General features: G+C 43.8%; 1 protein-coding gene across 1 annotated transcript in view; it reads left to right on the top strand.

Annotated features, from left to right (window-relative positions):
• The window catches only part of FRMD3 (FERM domain containing 3), a 229,575-nt gene that overhangs the window by 141,496 nt on the left and 69,577 nt on the right, over positions 1-18,502 (top strand). The window lies entirely within an intron of this gene.

Raw genomic sequence — 18,502 nt, forward strand, 5'->3', positions numbered from 1 at the left:
TTGACATAAGGGTCTTCAGTGTGAATTCCAAAAGCCTGAGGGCACAGGCTTGCAGCAGTTTTTCCAGAGTGTCTCAGTGCTCCTCAGCTCCATCTCCTCCACTGTTCCCATCCTGGGAGCAAGAGGGAGTTCTGTGCCCTGGGGTTACTCTCCAGGCAGTGACAGATCTCTGGACCCACCTGCTCGCAGTGGCTATCAAGGGGATGGGAGGAGAGGCATGTCCAGTACTCCATGGTGGCGGCACGTGTGTTGGGGAGGATGCTCCTGGAACTCGTGGGAGTGAAGGGGTGCCTGATACAGTGGCAGTGGGTGGGGGAGAAAGGGGTTCTGGACAGGGGTAAGCCTGGGGCCAGGAGGGGGCCAATACTTGCAGGGTACACCCTTCCTCTCCCTGCAGCCTGTCACTGCAGTGTTTGGTGGTCTTAGCAGTCTCCCTGCCTGTCTTGCTCCTCCACTGGACAACTGTGGCAGCAGCCACCGACCAGCATTTACTCTCCCCAGCACAGGCATGCTGAGGAGGTCAGCAGGGAATCTAAGAGTGGCCATGGCACCAGGTCCATGAAGTTCAAGCAGGTACAAAATCTGGGTAGAAATTAGAAAAATCCAAATACTGGGTTTTTCAAAACATGGGAATTTTTCAGAGGTTTTCAGTAAAAACCGAAAATGGAGGGCCCTAAATATACATAGTTATGGTTCTCTCCCACAAGCATTCTATACATACGTGCTGTCAAAGGTGCATTATTTGACAATGCAGTGTCAGCTTAAAAATATTAACAGGAATGCAAAACCCACTATAAATCACAACTGACTGTTGCATGTGTGCTGCCAACTGTTACCATGGTATGTGGTTAGCATGAAACGTATGGCTCTGATAAATGGGCATGGCTTACACTATTGTTAGCCAAACGGGCTCGTTTCCCCCTGGAGCTATTCAGTTACCCCAAGGAGGCACGGAAGGCGAGAAGACAGGTACCAAACTCTTTATTTATCAGTCAGCTGAGCGAGTGCTTTTTCTCAGCTCATGCCAGAGAGAAAAACACACCTTATTACCGCAGAGCAGGCCTTTTATACTAGGTAACAAACAACTTTACGTGCGTAATTTCTGCTAGCCCATGCATTTATTGAATTCCTTTTTAGAGATAATTTGGATCTCTTTAACTTCTTTTTACTGAGTATCTTGAATACGTGCACGCGGGACAGGGCTACGTGCGTGCAGGGATCAACTGGGATGATAAGCAGAGGACTGACATAAGCAAATAGTTATCCTTTGCTCTAACAAAGTTCTCTCCCCCCTTAAAAGCATTTTGAGAGCTCTGTGGCCCCCAGTCTTCAGTTTTTACCGGCTGGTATAGTGCCATCATTTGTTGATATACAACTTGATTAGCCATACGTCTGATTAGTGCAACTAAACAGGGAGCAAAGCAGGCTAGGGTTAATAGGGTTGTAATAAAAAATACAGCAGCGAAGATAAAAACCTTTTCGGAGCCATCCACTTGCGGTAACCAGGAGGTAACCAATCTGTGTTCCACCCACCCCATGTTTGGACCGGGACATGGGCTAACTTCCTTCATTTCCTTTGTGTTAGCTGTTTACCACCTTCCCATTATTGTCTATTTGTAAACAGCAATTAGACTCATTTAATTTTGCACAGACCCCTCCTTCTGCCAGCAAATAATCGAGGGCTATATGGTGCTGATAAATTGCATTTCTCATTTGAGTTGATTGATCAGCCAAAAGGTCGGAGTGCTGTGGCTGTCTGGTTAGTAACTATTTCCAAAACAGCCTGTAGCCTAATTATCCAATTTAGGTTATAAATAGGTTCCCTGGCCCCGGATATTAACTCACTAGGATTCCAAGTGGCCAGTCCATAATGTTTTATGATTTCTCTTTCAGGAGGCCACTCCTGAGCTCCCATGTTTTGGGAGCTTCCGGAGGCCAAGGTGGAGTCCACGAACCGCCTTTCTCTAATTAGATCATCATATACTTTGATTCCCAATTTATTTCCTGTATTTGAGGTAGTAAAAAAGAACAGGGGTCTAATATACCCAACGTAACATAATCCTGACCAATTTGGAGGCAATCTCTCAGTAAGCATATTGCCCACAGATCCAGTAGTGACCTTTTAGGGCCAGGTCCCATTAGCAAAGGGACCATCCCAGGTTTCAGAGTCCACTGGTTCGTCAAAATACAAAGAATTACCGGCTCGGAAAGGACCCCCCATAACGGTCGGTTCACCGTCAGAGTCACAGTAATTGCATTTCCATGCCCCAGCTCCCGCCTTTCAAACACAATTACAGCCCAATTTGGGCTTATTGTTTCTAGACCAAAAATACTTTTTAAAAAGTCCGGTTCCATTATGGTGCTGCCATGCCCATTGATGCCACCGTACCACATGGTCCTTACTGGTGGTATTGTCTCGCTGGCAACTTAAAAAGAGAACATCAAAGAACCCATCTAATCCACCGCCTTGCAACCTTCGCCCGTTTGCTGGTGGTAGGAACATTTCACCCAGCTATTATTAGTAAGTTCACATGGGTGTGGTTCCATCGCCCTTGGTATTTGGAACAGTTATACGGGTTACAGTTGGAATCATAGCAATCAAATCCTAGGATAGAGTCCAATCACACTTGCTTTCCCCTACGTACACTCCCTCTCCGTCTTGTCCGATTAAGGCAAAAGATGCCTATTCTGGAAGAATAGAGTCGCCAGGGACTACTATTCCTCAGTCCACATTCCTGTTCCATCGTTGTGCACTATACTTAAGTTACTAACCCACCATTTGGGTTGCACCGGTTGGGCTACCCAGGCCACTCATTTAAATCTCCTGGACCTCCACATACCCAACAGTTACTAAGATTAAAGGAACTCGCTGTTGTTTCCCCTAGTTGTAAAAACCTATTTTCCCAACCATAACAGTAGTGGGAGTACATAAGCAAAAATTATGGATAATTCCATCATTTCTTTTTTTAAACAGTCCTTTTAATCCATCTAGTCCTTGATACTCCCAGGTGGAGTCTTTGCCTGTGCCACCCCGGGCTTCCGGGGCTGGGGCTGACAGAGGGCTGGTGTCCTCTTCTGTTGACTCAATCTCCAGGGTAGGGTTCAGGAACCGTTTTTTACCCGCGTATGTTGTGTCCACTTGTCGCTCCGAGAATTTTAACTGCAGTCTGGCTGATGAGCGAAACAGTGTGTGGGCCATCCCACCGTGGGGGGTGAGGGGTCACGCTTCCACTTCTTGACAAGGACTTGGTCACCGATCTGGAACGGGATGTACAGGCTGATCCAAAGGAAGGGCCTGGAAAGGCGCCGCGTATCGATGCAGCTGTAAACAAGACAGATTGTAGCCCAGATACCTGCTTCCATAAAGAGTCCTGTCCCATTTCCCAGTTTACATCCTCCCGGAACCCCGGATAAGTATTCGGGGAGAAACCCAAAGACCAGTTCAAAGGGTGAGAGTTTTTAAGACCTTTACGTGGGGCCTTCGAATGCGGGTAAGGGCAGAGTGGTAGGCATCAAGCCACTTCAAACTAGATTCTGTACATATTTTAGTAAGAGTATCCTTGAGAGTTCTATTCATTCTTCTACCTGACCCGAGCTCTGTGTCCTCCAGGGTGTGTGCAATTTCCATTGTATACCGAGGGCCTGGGAAACCTGTTGAACCACTTTGTGAGGTAAGTGGCTTCCCTGATCAGACTCAATTACCTCAGGGAGATGAAAATGAGAGGAAGTATTTCATGTAACAAAGCCTAGTGACAGCCCGGGCTTGACAATGTCGGGTGGGGTAACACTCTACCCATCCAGTAAGCTGATCAACAAATACGAGTAGGTATTTATAGCCCCTGCAAGGGGGCATCTCAGCGAAGTCAACTTGCCACCTTTGGAAAGGGAAGGTGGCCCAGGGTCAGCCTCCCATTGGGGCTGGAGGGCCACTCCCTTTTTGGTTTGTTCGTTGACAAACAGAACAATTGTTAACAATTCTCTGGGCTTCTATGTGCATACCCAGCCCCTTAAGGGATCGGGTGGCCAGATCAACCATTTCTCCCGACCCCATATATCCCTCTCTATGTAGGAGCCGAAGAATTTCCTGAAGCACTGGTCGAGGGACGAAAATCTGCCCCCCAGGTAATTTCCACCATCCAGAGGAAATCTGCCTGGCCCCTGCAGCCTGGGCGTGGCAAACTTCCTCAGCTGTATACTGGGGAGGAGGGGTCTTAGCCTCTGTATCTTGAACCACCAGAAGCCATGAGGCCCCTTCTCGGGCGGCCTCCTTCGCGGCCTGATCAGCCAGTTGATTATGCCTACGCTGTTCGGCCTCAGGAGCCCTTCCATGGGCACGCACATGTATCACAGCAACCCGGAGGGGAAGCATCAGGGCCTCAAGAAGCATTTTGATGAGGCTCCAGTGCGCAATCTCTTTTGGCCTGAAGCTGTAATAAACCCTCTTTCCCTCCACAGGGTCCCGTGAGCATGTACCACCATGCAGGCATAACAACTGTCAGTATATAGGTTAAGAGTTTTCCCGGTCCCCAAACGGAGAGCCTCTATAAGGGCCACTAGCTCCGCTGCTTGAGCAGACAGATTAGGGCTGAGTTTAAACTTGTATACTCCCCTATCCTTAATCACTACCGCCGCCTCAGTAAACGGCTTGCCATTTACCACATAACTAGACCCGTTAACGTATCCTTCGATATCGGGGTTGGGCCAGGGGAAGTCCGAAAGGTCAGGGTGGGGTTTAGTTTCCTGTTGCAAGACCTCAATACAGTCATGAGTGGGTCTGGCCTCATGGGAAACCTGGGGATCAGGCAGTAGGGTAGCTGGGTTAAGGGAGCTAACCCATCCTAAAGATTAAATTAGGGGCCAACAAGAGTCCCACCTCGTATCTAGTTCCTGTTCCCAGTATCTGAGGCACCCCATGGGGGACCACAACCTCCATGTCCCTGCCCAGGGTCAATTTTTCAGCCTCCTGGACAAGGAGGGCGATTGCTGCAACGGCCCGTAAACAGGCAGGCCACCCCTTGGCGACGGGGTCCAGCACTTTTGAGTAATATCCAATGGGTCGCCAGGTTGGTCCTGACCTCTGGCATAGGACTCCAGCTGCCACCCCTCCTCTCTCATGAACATATAGGGTGAATGGTTTCCAGGGATCTGGGAGGGCTAGAGCGGGAGGCCGAACCAAGGCTTCTTTAAGCTCTCGAAATGCTTTTTCCATTTCCCTGGTCCCTGTCCAGTGGAGCAGACCTTCCTTAGTTAGGGATTCATATAATGGTTTAGCCTTCCCCCCGTAGTCAGGGATCCAGAGCTGACAAAAGCCAGTCAGTCCCAGGAAGGCCCTTAACTCTTGGGGGTTCCGGGGTTGAGGGCTATCAAGTATAACCTGGATTCTTTCTTTGCCCCAACTACGACTCCCTTGGCACAGATGATATCCGAGAAAAGTAACCTGCTGCTTAACCAGTTGAGCTTTTTTTTTTGAAACTTTATACCTCTGTGTCCCAAGGTAATTAAGGAGTTCTGTAGTCTGCTCTTTGCAGGCTGCCTCTGTCTCAGTACTTAAAAGCAGATCATCGCAATACTGGACTATGTTGCATGAGGGATGGCTAGCCAGGAATGGGGCAAGGTCTCTCTTTAGCTGGCTTCCAAAAATCTCAGGTGCACAGGTAAGTCCCTGTGGGACAACAGTCCAGAGATACTGAGCCTTGTAGTGGGTATCTGGGTCTTCCCATTCAAAGGCAAACAGCCTTTAAGATTCCTGATCAAGGGGTATGGAAAAGAAGGCATCTTTTAAATCTATCACAGAGAACCAGCTGTGGTTTTTGGGAACCTGTCCCAAGATAGTATGAGGATTTGGGACTACTGGGTAGGGGGCTTCTGTTAACTTGTTAATTTGTCTCAGGTCCTGGACCAATCGATACTGTCCATTAGGCTTAGGCACCCCCATTATCGGAGTATTGTATGGGGACGTGCCTTCCCTGAGCCACCCATACTGCAGAAATTTTTGAATCAGAGGTTTCAACCCGATCCGAGTGGCCAACTTAAGGGGGTATTGTTGAATTCGGACCGGGCTGCTTCCCTCCTTAAGAGAAATATGTACTGGTAAGGCATTCCGAGCTCAAGCTACGCCTCCCTCCTCCTCCCACACCTCTGAGTTAACCCCCGGCAGCTGGTTTCCATCACTCCCCTGGCATTCCAGAGGGAGATTTCTAGCACTTAAAAGGGCCATCTGGTAATTAGAGGTTTGCTGCTTAGGAAGTCTGAATTCCATAGTCCCACTGTCGAACGAGATTTCTGCCTGCAGTTTAGTAAGGATGTCTCGTCCAAGCAGCGCGATGGGACAGGAGGGGCTGCAAACAAACTGGTGGGAAATCTGATGGTCCCCTATTTTTACTAGGAGAGGCAGAGTTTTTTCCAAAGCTGTAGTTTGTCCCTCAATCCCCTGGACTATGGCACGTCCCCGAGCTCTACCTTGGGGAGCCTTATTAAGGGGGAGCAAACTAAGGATGGCCCCAGTATCAATAAGGGCTTCAATTGGGCGGCCCTCCACTCAATTTTTACTGTGGGATCCAGGCTGGCGGCTTGTGCCGCCAGGAGGGGCCGCTGGGTCCCCCGGCCCCCCTATGGGGAAGATCCCTCCCCCAAAAGTCCTGTACTGTTGTAGAGGATGGGACGGGGCAGGGTTCTATCTTTATGCTCCTTTCCCATGGCCTGTCGCCGGGGGCATTCATTCTTCCAGTGTCCCTCCTCCCTACAAATAGTACACTGATTCCGACCTAGGCGAGGGCCCCTTCCCTTCCCCAGTGGCCTTGGCTGTCCCTTAACTTTGTCCCCCCTTTCTTCATATCCTTCCCTCAGGGCCATGGCTAAAACGCGGGCCCCTTTCTTCCGCTCCTCATTATCCCTTCGATCATAAACCTTCATGGCAATTTCTAAAAGCTCCTCTATATTTTTGCCCGATGCCCCCTCCAACTTCTGCAACTTTTTCCTAATGTCCTCATAGGACTGTTCAATAAAAAGGGGGATTAATTTCCGTTTCCCCTTGGCATCCTCAGGATCAAGGTCTGTATATCTTTTACAAGTATTACAGAGCTGTTCATAAAAAGCAGCTGGGTTTTCATTCTTTTCCTGTCTTATATTATATAGCTTGGCCCAATTCGGGGTTTTTTCTGATACAACGTTTCATTCCCTGCACTATGGCCGTGGCGTATTGGCTATGCTGAGCCTTGCCATTTTTATTCTGTGGCCAGTCGGGGGACTCTCAGGCAACAGTACAGCCACCTCGTCCGAGTTTTTCCCAGTCTCGGTTAACCATTCGCGGGCTCTTGAGAGAACTAGGCGTCTCTCCTCCGCGGTCAATAGAGTATTAAGAGCGACCCTCATGTCGCCCCAGGTAGGGTTATGGGCCGTAATTAAAGTTTCAAATACTGCTGTTAGTGGGGCAGGATCTTCCGAAAGCGGGGGATTTTGTTGCTTCCAATTATATAAATCACTTGTAGTAAAGGGAACATATATCATAGTGAGCCCACCACGGGGGGCTACAATTTCCAGTAGGGGCATTTGAAGTATCGAGTCATCCTCGCCTGAGGAGTTAGTAAGGGTAAACTGAGTGTCCCCAGGATTATAATTAGATGTCATTCTCCACACCTTCTCCTTCGGAGTGGGCCCGGGCCGGACTGTCACTGGGCCTGGGCCAGTCTTGCTCCTAGTGTGCTCAGACACCGGGGAGCTCAGAGAGATTGGAGAGGGCTCCCATTCGGAGGAGCTCTGTTTACTTGACTCACCCCTTATCTCTCCAGCTGAGGTTTTATCTTCAGAGGAGAGGGGGGTGGCTCGTTAATTGAGGGTGCCAGAACCGGGAGGCCAGGATACAAAGGGGGAGGGGGCATAGGATCAGGAGCAGAAGGAATTACAGCTGGCGGACAAGATTTCTTAACAGGGGGACAGGGTTTCTTAACAGGGGAACAGGCCATTAAGGTTTTAATAGTTCGTGATCTACATTTTTGCAAACCATGGAGTGGAGGGATTGGCCACAGGTCCTGCCAAATTTATCTATTAAGAATGTCCAGGCTCACCCGGGTCACAATTCTATGTACAGCTTGACAATTTCCTGGTTTAGTGTTCCCCCTCGGGCCATTTCCACCCAAATTGTCCTGTCCATAACGAGTACAAATTTACAAGATGTCTTTACATAATACAATTCCATAATCAGCCTGGCGTCCTAAACGCCTTCCAGTTATCCAGCATACCATCCCAGAAGGGGTCAACGGCAAGAGTGTGGCACGCCCCAGGGACCCATTTTATCGGACAAAGGAAAAGATAAGATCTGCCCTACTCAAATATCCACTAGGTCACGAGATTCGGCTGACCCCTTGCAATCAAGATATCCATGTCATTGGTTTCCCTCGCAGGAGTCTTGGAGCGGCTGGAGTCAGCTTAAGTCTCAGACCTGTCAGTGGCACTTCACACAAAACCCTCAGCATTACAATTCGGTTTCCAATACATCATTAAGAAGAAAAACAAGATTACTCCTCTAGGACAGGAGCAATCCCTGGTTGTTCCAAGTCAATAGTTGTGCAAAACAGCCCACGAGTTAGTGGAGTTGGTATAGTTACTCATTGGCCTTTACTTGCTTATTCCTTAACCAGAAACACAGAAACACAACAACAAGACATTTACAAAACTGCAGTAATGTTAATATACCTTCCCAAATACGGGCTGCCTAGGGGGTTTCCCTGTCCAACCCACACTTTGGGGGCGTTATTCCTCAAACCCAGGAGATAAACGCACTTACCGCCCAGAGTGGCCGCGTCCGGCAGTTGGACTTCCCCTTCTTCTGGAGCCGTCTTGCTTCCATGTCTTTCGGAGTTCTCTTCAGAGGGGACGCAGCCACCCCGGCCGATTGTGACAACCCGAAGCCCGAGCAAACCAACGCTCGGGGTGGCCACTCCTCGGAATCGCCCTCAGCCACCGGTCAGCGCCCCCTACAGGGAGAGAAGTCCCAACTGGGTCACTATTTTGTTAGCCAAACGGGCTCGTTTCCCCCTGGAGCTATTCAATTACCCCAAGGAGGCACGGAAGGCAAGAAGACGGGTACCAAACTCTGTATTTATCAGTCAGCTGAGTGGGTGCTTTTTCTCAGCTCATGCCAGAGAGAAAGACACACCTTATTAGCGCAGAGCAGACCTTTTATACTAGGTAACAAACAACTTTATGTGCGTAATTTCTGCTAGCCCATGCATTTCTTGAATTCCTTTTTAGAGATAATTTGGATCTGTTTAACTTCTTTTTACTGAGTATCTTGAATATGTGCACGCAGGACAGGGCTGCGTGCGTGCAGGGATCAACTGGGATGATAAGCAGAGGATTGACATAAACAAATAGTTATCCTTTGCTCTAACAGTATGAGGTCTGCTGCTGTTGATTTACAGAGTTGTGTCTTTCACGTAATCTCATTTTTAAATGAAAACTTGGTAGCCATGCAGAGGTTTTTGCAGTGAGATTTATGATACTCGATCACGTGCATTGTGTATTAAATTGCACATAGTATCATCTTGTTTGCATCTTTAGCTGAAACTGTTCCCTTGCTGTAATGCTATGATTTTGTATGTGCGTGTGTTGTATTTATGGATATGCACGCACATACAAACACAGAGCAATAGCCAGGATGGTGATTTTTGCATAAATGTATTCAAATAACTATTTTGGAAAGCTAAGGGGGAATAGATTCAGGACCCTTTCCCCCTTCTTTTCTGATCTTTAAATATAGGACCAGAGTAGACAAAAATTAAAATACTACTTAGTCTAGTAGAAGCTAAACATGATCTTGAGATGAAGCATCCTGTTTCTATGGAGAACAAGCACTGCTTTGTGCAAGTATACCCCCCTCAGGACTGCCTAAGAATAACCAGACACAAGGTGGATGGGGTAATATATTTTATTGGACCAACTTCTGTTGGTGAGAGAGAGAAACATTTTTTGAGCTGAAGAAGAGCTCTGTGTAAGCTCAAAAGCAGGTCTCTCTCACCAACAGAAGCTGGTATAACGAAAGATATTACCTCACACACCTAGTCTCTCATATCCTGGGAGCAACACAGCTACAGCAACATTGCATATAAGAATAACATGGATAGTAGTAAGAGAGGCAACTGTGCTTTTGTCTTCCTGGTTAGAGGAAAGGAGCAGTGGTTGAAGTGGAAGAGGAATATTACATGGAAAAAAGTAAAGAAAAATAGATTGATTGCATTACATAATGTTTATAATCCACAGTGCATTGTATACACTTGAAGTTGTCAAGAACTAGTAGGAATTTCTTCAAGCTGATGCGACAGGACATGACAGTAACAGTGTGGTGAAATTTCGTAACTTTAAAAAACTTTGCCTTTCACTGCAGTTTGTAGAAACAATGTGGTGATCTGAACAGAATGTGATTTGCATGCTATTTCTGTAACTTTCACTGTAACTGTTTGTTTACACAGAGGAGTAAGAATGATTGATTGATTGTTTAAGAATTCAGGAATTAAGATTTCAACTAGCTCTACTTGCTTTTGGATTGTATTTCTTAATTAAATAATTACTGTATTTAGCTGGGTAGATAGGTGGTCTCTTTCTATGCAGCAGTATCACTTTTACCATAAAGGGGTGGGGAATGGAAGCAACAAAAACCCAAACAACTTTGAAACTGAAAGTTTTCAGATAAAGCTTTAAATACTGCCTGTGTGATAAACAGTTTAAGTGTATCAGGTGGTTTTTGGGTTTTTTTACACCTTGAACACAACTCAGTGACACTCTCAGCAATAGCTGGCATGTTCAGGACATCTAATAAAATACTGTTACACCTCAGTGCAAGTAACAGTGCCAGCATTATCCTGTTTCCCTGCCTTTTTTTTTTCCCTTCCCAAAGCCTATATATTTGTTTTGTATCTCTTTTGTCAGGACCATACCTTAAGTGACATAAAGATAATATCTCATGAGTGAAGCATTCTAGAGCCATGTTAAACATTTAAACTAAAACAATTTCCAAAGAGAAGCCAAAAACATTCTCTCTTTTTCAATAAATATTATTTTGATTTTAAAACCTCTCTTCCAAACGATGTCTCTTTAAAACCTCTCTTACAAATAGATTCCCAAAGTCACAGGACTTTCATTGATTTCAGTGACGGTCTGTGTGTTAGAGAAAAGAATTTGGTCAAAACTCTTTTGTGCAAGAATGGACTACTCCCTTATACAGCTTGCAGAAAAATGATGAGAGAAGGAGGATGTATTAATTCAATGCATCTTGTACTCAAACATTCTTCTATAAACTTGTTTACCAAAATTGTTTTACATTTTGTTTTAGGCCCTGACTCCCACTGGGACCTCAGCTTAGCCTCCATTTATACATGTGCAATCTTGTGTGCGTGCACACACAATGCATGCATGCATTTTCTCAACACTAATGCCTGCACACAGAAATGATAGATTCCATCATATGTGCACACAAATTCTTGAAACACATCACTGACATGTTTGTCTGATCTAACCTAATCTATTCAAGTTCCAGTGCTGGAAAAATAAATGCACAGGAGTGTGTATGTTCACAAGTGGAGGTTAAGGTCAAGAAAAGAAGTCCTTCCTTTTGTTGTGTGTAGTGGACATTCAGAATATGTTGAAAGTTGATTGTAATTGGAAAAGTGCAACATTCTGTTTTTGTGATGTCATCACATTCTCAATAATGGCAAAATGAAAACTTGTATACTATGACAAATAATCAGAAAAAGCGTTAATCTTACCAGTTTTTGTGTCTTTCTTTTACTTGATAGGTGCTATAAAATCCAGATTCCTGATCTTTTTCCTCTGATAAGAATAATACGCAGATAACCAATGAATCAGGAGTTCATCAATCAGCCAGTGCTTACAAAAAAATCTGATGATAGGTTACCAAGGTTTTCTAACCAAGGCATTTGGGTGATATATTTGTGGATGTAAAGGGCAGGCCTTTGAGTCTGATTCTGTTCTCACTGATTTTAACCTGTGTTGTACTGCTGACTTCAAAGGAGCATTCTTGATTTCCACTAGTGAAAGTGAATCAGCCTCTTTATTTTTAATGCAAGTCTAAATGAGTTAATACAAATCAGGATTTCTCACTTTTGCAGAATGTTGTTCCATCATCCAGGCCCCTGTAGCTTGGAATAATCTGCTTCCTCCCTGAACTGCATATCATTATTATCATGGCCCATTAACTGGGCACATCTTTTCTTCTATCCCAGTGCATGACGGAAGTATTTGTCTCCTGATGGCAACATGAAAATAGTGAGGAAATGCCTGGGAAGTAGCTGATAATGCACAGTGACAGCTACAAATGACTTGGTGACTCAGTGAGAAGGCTTGTTCTAATTAATTAGAACAGATGTACGATGTGCTGCTTCTTTCTCTCTCTCTCTCTCTCTCTTTATGTGGTAGTGAAAATATTGTTAGGTTTTTATCAAATTGTGACCTTTCATGTGACTATTCTTTGAACCTGACTCCACAAATTAAATCTGATACAGAGGTTGTGACAGGCAGAGACACGACAGCTTTATAGAGCTGTGATTAATTGTTTTGTGAATTTTAATTAATAGTTGTCCACCTCAGTAAAGTAGGGGAGGGGTACTGTAACAATCAACTCAAACCTTACCAGAGGCTAAATGAAGGCCTGTCCTCATACCAGATATTCTGGTTTTCATGTCATCACAAATAAAGGCTCTTTAGAAACCCAGCATACGTATGAGAAGGAGCAATTTTTGTAACTGAATACTAGAAGCAAAGTAGATGTTGCTAGATTTAAGATGCATTAGGCATTAGTGAGACTTGGTGAATGGTTCTTTAAATAAATGAAAGCTGTTTGATCTCCAGCTGTTTGACTTGAATGTGGAGCCCTGTCATATTTCTGAGCATGCAGCTTACATGGCCAAGGAGAAGCAAACAGGGATGACCCTTAGGAGCCTTGTGACTTAAAGGATTCGGGACTCCCTCTTAAGGTTTGATCCTGTAAGATTCTGAGACCCATGCAAGGTTTTAAGTATCCTCAGCTCCTGCTGAAGTACGTGGGAATTGAGGGTGCTCAGCTTCTTGGAGGATTGAGTCCTAACTCTAAATTTTGCCTTGACTGGCAGAGTGATGGGGAGCAGAGATACCGATAAATGTGACTTCTGATCCTCCTGGACTTGTACCATCCAGGTTTGTTGGGCCTGGGGACATCCATGCTCCAGAGTATAATTTGCTGCTGCTTGAAAAAGAATCTGAAGAGGATGAACATTTTGCATAGAAAACACATATTTCTGTCCTCTTAAAACTGGAGCTCCTACCATTAATGTCAGGCTAACAGTTGCACTTAGTTTTAAAAAGATAAACCTCCCACCCCCTTCCTTTTTGTTTTTAAGCCTTTTGGATTTCTGGCTTCTCCCTCTCCAGAGCTTGTTTTTGCCTTTACAGTGCCCTTTACAAGGATGACTGATAAGTGAAAACATGAATAATATTTTTATACCAGTAGCAATTACAAAAAAAATCCTCACTCCAGTGCATGAGTAAAATTTTGCAAGTTGTACATGATATATTACAGTAGAGGCTTTTAATCGCATATTCACAAAAGGGGCAGATTTAAGGTTGCAGAAAGAAACTCAGCTAAGAAATTGCCTATTTTTGTGCATCTAAAACCTAGCTTTAACATAGCTTTTTGTAATTAAAATTGTTATATCATTAGGGTTTGGAATCACTGCAATCAAACGTTACCAGACCTCAGCTCCAGCTATTTATTATTTATATAGCATCATAGAGATACGCACCCTTTCCAATAGTAGAAATATAAAATTGACAATTGGAAGATGAGGTCTCTGCCCTTAGGAGCAACTTATGACTGATTAAACCAATAAAGCAAAAGGACAACTTATGGGGCTGGCTGCACTGCAGAGGGAGGGACTATAGCTGGAGGAGCAGTACCAATAAATGCACATAGACATTTCTGATTCAGGAAAGCACTTTAAATGTGCTTAAGTCCATGTCCTGTTCAGTATAGCATGTAAGGAAATGCTTAACTTTGAGTATGTGTTTAAGTGCTATCTTGAATAAGGATAAACTCTTGAATCAGGGCCTGAAAGAAGAAATAGTATCATGTTTGTAAATCTAACAATATTTTAATGAAACAGAATTGCAGTGCTCTGTTTTCAACCCATGATTATTTTTTGTTAAAACACAATTGGGTAATTTAATGTACCTTTGTAAAATCCTGTTATATATGCAGTTGAAATGGAATAAAAATGACCATGGAAAGGTTTTTATTTTTTTTATTATTAAATGCTATACTAAAATTGTCTCCAAGTTTACATCCTAAGGACTTGATTCTGCAAATCCTTACTTAATCAAGCAGGCATTGTTTATGCATGAAGCAAGACTACTCATGAGGTTTGCAAGATCAAGCCATTTCTCTCAGCGCAGATATGGTATGTGAATAACAGTCACAGATCACAAATTTTTTATGACTCATATCCAATTATTTAATTTTTTTATTGCTTTCATTATTTTTATGTACAAATAGCAACATAGTTTATAATTGCAATATTGCCTTCAACAAGCAGTCCTGGCATTTAAGACAGTACAGTATGCCAGATGTTATAAGAGAGAAACAGGTGTGTTTCCTTGCTGAAACAAGGCATTCCTGACTTTGGGCTAGTCTACACTGGCAATGCTAAAGCGCTGCACTTTAACGTGCCTTGTATGTTTGCGGCGCAGCACTGGGAGAGAGTTCTCCCAGTGCTCTAACAAAACCACGTCCATTTGGGGTGTAGCTCCCAGCGCTGGGAGTGCGGCTGCCAGCGCTGGGGCACTGTCTACACTGGCACTTTACAGCACTGAAACTTGCTGCACTCAAGGGGGTGTTTTTTCACACTCCTGGGTGAGAAAGTTTCAGTGCTGTAGATTGCTAGTGTAGACAAGCCATTAGTTAATATATATCTATATCTCATAGGCAGGCCTTGTAGCACTGTTGCTTGACAATTCCTGTTAAAGTTTTTGTTTTCAGTTGCTCTATCTGTGCCAGACTTTAACCATTTGGGCTCAAATTTTCCATGTTGAGTGTCTGCCTAAGACTGCGTTTATTTTGGAGAACTTCAGCCAAACTGCCCCAGCCACTTGAGGGAATAAGGCTAATAGGGAAAAGGACATTGGTTCTGCCCGTGTTAAAAAATTCTGGTAACCTTTTAATTAGGGCTATCAAGCGATTAAAAAAATGAATTGTGATTAATTGTGCTGTTAATAAGAATACCATTTATTTAAATATTTTGGATGTTTTCTACATTTTCAAATATATTGATTTCAATTACAACACAGAATACAAGGTGTATACAACTCACTTTATATTTATTTTTTATTACAAATATTTGCACTGAAAAGACAAAATAATTTTTTTTCAATTAACCTAATACAAGTACTGTAGTATAATCTCTTTATCAGAAAAGTTTGAACTTTCAAATGTAGAATTATTTACAAAAAATAACTGCATTCAAAAAATAAAACAAGATAAAATTTTAGAGCCTAGAAGTCCACTCAGTCCTACTTGTCCAGCCAGTTGCTCAGACAAACAAGTTTGTTTACATTTGCAGGAGATAATGTTGCCCTCTTCTCGTTTACAATGTCATCTAAAAGTGAGAACAGGCATTTGCATGGCACTGTTGTAGCTGGTGTTGCAAAATATTTACGTGCCAGATGTGGTTAAGATTCATATGTCCCTTCATGCTTTGACTACCATGTGACAGGTTCTGCTCGATAAGCATCCAAAGCAGTGTGTACCGACGCATGTTCATTTTCATCATATGAGTCAGATACAACCAGCAGAAGGTTTATTTTCTTTTTTGGTGGTTCGGGTTCTGTAGTTTCCGCATCGGAGTGTTGCTCCTTTAAGATTTCTGAAAGCATGCTCCACACCTTATCCCTCTCAAATTTTCAAAGGCATTTCGGATTTTTAAACCTTGTGTCAAGTGCTGTAGCCATCTTTAGAATCTCACATTGATATCTTCTTTTGTGTTTGTGAAATCTGCAGTGAAAGTGTTCTTAAAATGAACAACATGTGCTGGGTCATCACGTTATATCAGTCTCGGATGAAGTATAGGATGGCATGAAGGATGGCAGAATGTGGGCAAGACAGAGCAGGAGATCTGTAACTCTCTCCCCCTGAGAAGTTCAGTCACAAATTTAATTAATGCGTTATTTTTTTAATGAGCACAAGCACCATTAAAGGTGGCTGAAGCATGAAGGAGCATATGAATGTTTAGCATATCCGGCATGCAATCTTCCCTCCAATATTTTCCATTCATGTGTAGAATAAATTTTATGTGCACCGAGGTAAGTGTGGATGTGAGCCACCAGTAGAAACAAAAAACCTAGATATAATATATATATTTAAAAAGTTACTGTAGGGATAATTACTGCAGCCAGGACAGGTCAGGCACTTTAGCACTCACTACTCAAAGAAATAAATTTAAGTGTAAGAGAAATATAAATGATGAAATAGACCAATCAAAACACAAAAATAACACACTTTAAAAGAATAAAATTACAGAGAATATATATGCATTTTAGGAAGTACCAAGAAAGTACCAACAACAATGATACAAGTATGTGTTGGGAAGTGAGTGTAAAAGGAACTGTGTGTGTGACACAGAGACACTGTGTATTCAGGCTGCTGGGGAAGTTTCTGAGATGCTGTGCGTTGCCTCTTTAAGGCACTTACTGAAAGCTCTTTTGCTCTGTCCTGGGCCCTGTTGTGTCCTCCCCTGCTCTGGGGAGATGGGGTATAGGGGTGAGGGGAGAGGGACACCCTGACATCAGCACTCTCCCCTCACCCTCACCCTGCTCTGCAGCTGCAAGACAGAGTAACATGACTTCAAAGCAGCGGGGGCAGGGGCACCTGATATGCATGCTCTGCTTGAATCTCTCCTGGGCAGCCACCCAAGCACGCAGCTTACAGGGAACACAGCCGACATGTAAATACCTTGCAGTGCTGGCTACAAAAGTGCCATGCAACCGCCTGTTCTCACTATCAGGTGACATTGTAAATAAGAAGTGAGCTGCATTATCTCTCAAAAATGTAAACAAACTTGTTTGTCTTAGCAATTGGCTGAACAAGAAGTAGGACTGAGTGGACTTGTAGGCTCTAAAGTTTTACATTGTTTTAGAGTGCAGTTATGTAACAAAAAACCCTAAATTTGTAAGCTGCACTTTCATGATAGAGATTGCACCACAGTACTTGTATGAGCTGAATTGAAAAATACTATTTTTATCATTTTTACAGTGCAAATATTTGTAATAAAAATAATATAAAGTGAGCACTGTTTACTTTGTGTTCTGCGTCGTAATTAAAATACTATATGTGAAAATGTAGAAAAACGTCCACAAATATTTAATAAATTTTCATTGTATTTTACCGTTTAACAATGCAATTAATCGCAATTCATTTTTTTGTTTAGTCGCAGTTAACTCATGCGATTATCAACAGCCCTACCTTTAATTGAAAAGCTCTATCACCCCTATAGCTTGGAGCAGGAACTTGACATTTGGCAGCAGGTTGGCCTCTATTGCTTTTTGCTGACAATGTGAAAATCTGCCTAAATTTGGCTAATTATAAGCCTTCGAAAAGTCACCATTTGCACATGCTCACTACATACTTCTTAGATTTTTAACAACTAAATTCCCCAAATATTCTGTCCGCATTGATCTTGTTCCAGCCTCAGGCTGCAGGGGCCTGAGTAAGACTTTCACTGATGAGGAGCCATAGTGTGGAATGGAGACTGGGATGGGGAGTCTGGTGTGGGAGATGGACTGGGAACCAGTGAGGCATGGAAAAGGGAGAAGAGACAGATCTGATGAGGACAGACCCTTAGGAGTGGAGACTGGGACTGGTTCTGTGAGGACACAGGGACTGGGAGAAGGAAGAGAGAACAAGGACTGGGTCAAGTTGAAGAGGACGAGGTAGAAGTCGTCACGCTTTGGGGAAACAGGCAGAGAAGTTTGTGCTCACTAGAGCACACTCCCCTCTCCAGTGGATCCCAAGATTTCTGAGTCTCAGCATTCCTGTGCTGTCAGCAAATATCTGTGAAACCCACTAGCAAAGGTTCTGAAAGCTCTGTTCCACGTCGGAGATTACAGCCTACTACTGCTATCTTTTAGCTCAAGTGGCAGAGATCTGTGTTATGGACGTGAAGGTTCCAGTCCTGCTGATGACCCCTGTGGATGTCAACACGGTGCCACATGATGGAATTTGTGTTTTTTTTCATTTCGCTTTTTAAAAAAGCCTACAAAATTACACACACACAACCCACATTAAAAACACTATTAAGGTTGCAAAGTCAAACACTCAGGATAGGAAATGCCAGAAGTAAGGTTGCTTTGTGTATATGTATTATGATACAATCTGTAATTACATGATCACATTTTTTCCGCAAGTTCCTTACCTCATTCATTGCTCAGGATGGACCTCCTCTGAGGATGATCATGGTTAAGAGTT

The sequence above is a fragment of the Chelonoidis abingdonii genome, chromosome 6, assembly GCF_003597395.2.
Source record: "Chelonoidis abingdonii isolate Lonesome George chromosome 6, CheloAbing_2.0, whole genome shotgun sequence".
Taxonomy (NCBI): Eukaryota; Metazoa; Chordata; order Testudines; family Testudinidae; genus Chelonoidis; species Chelonoidis abingdonii.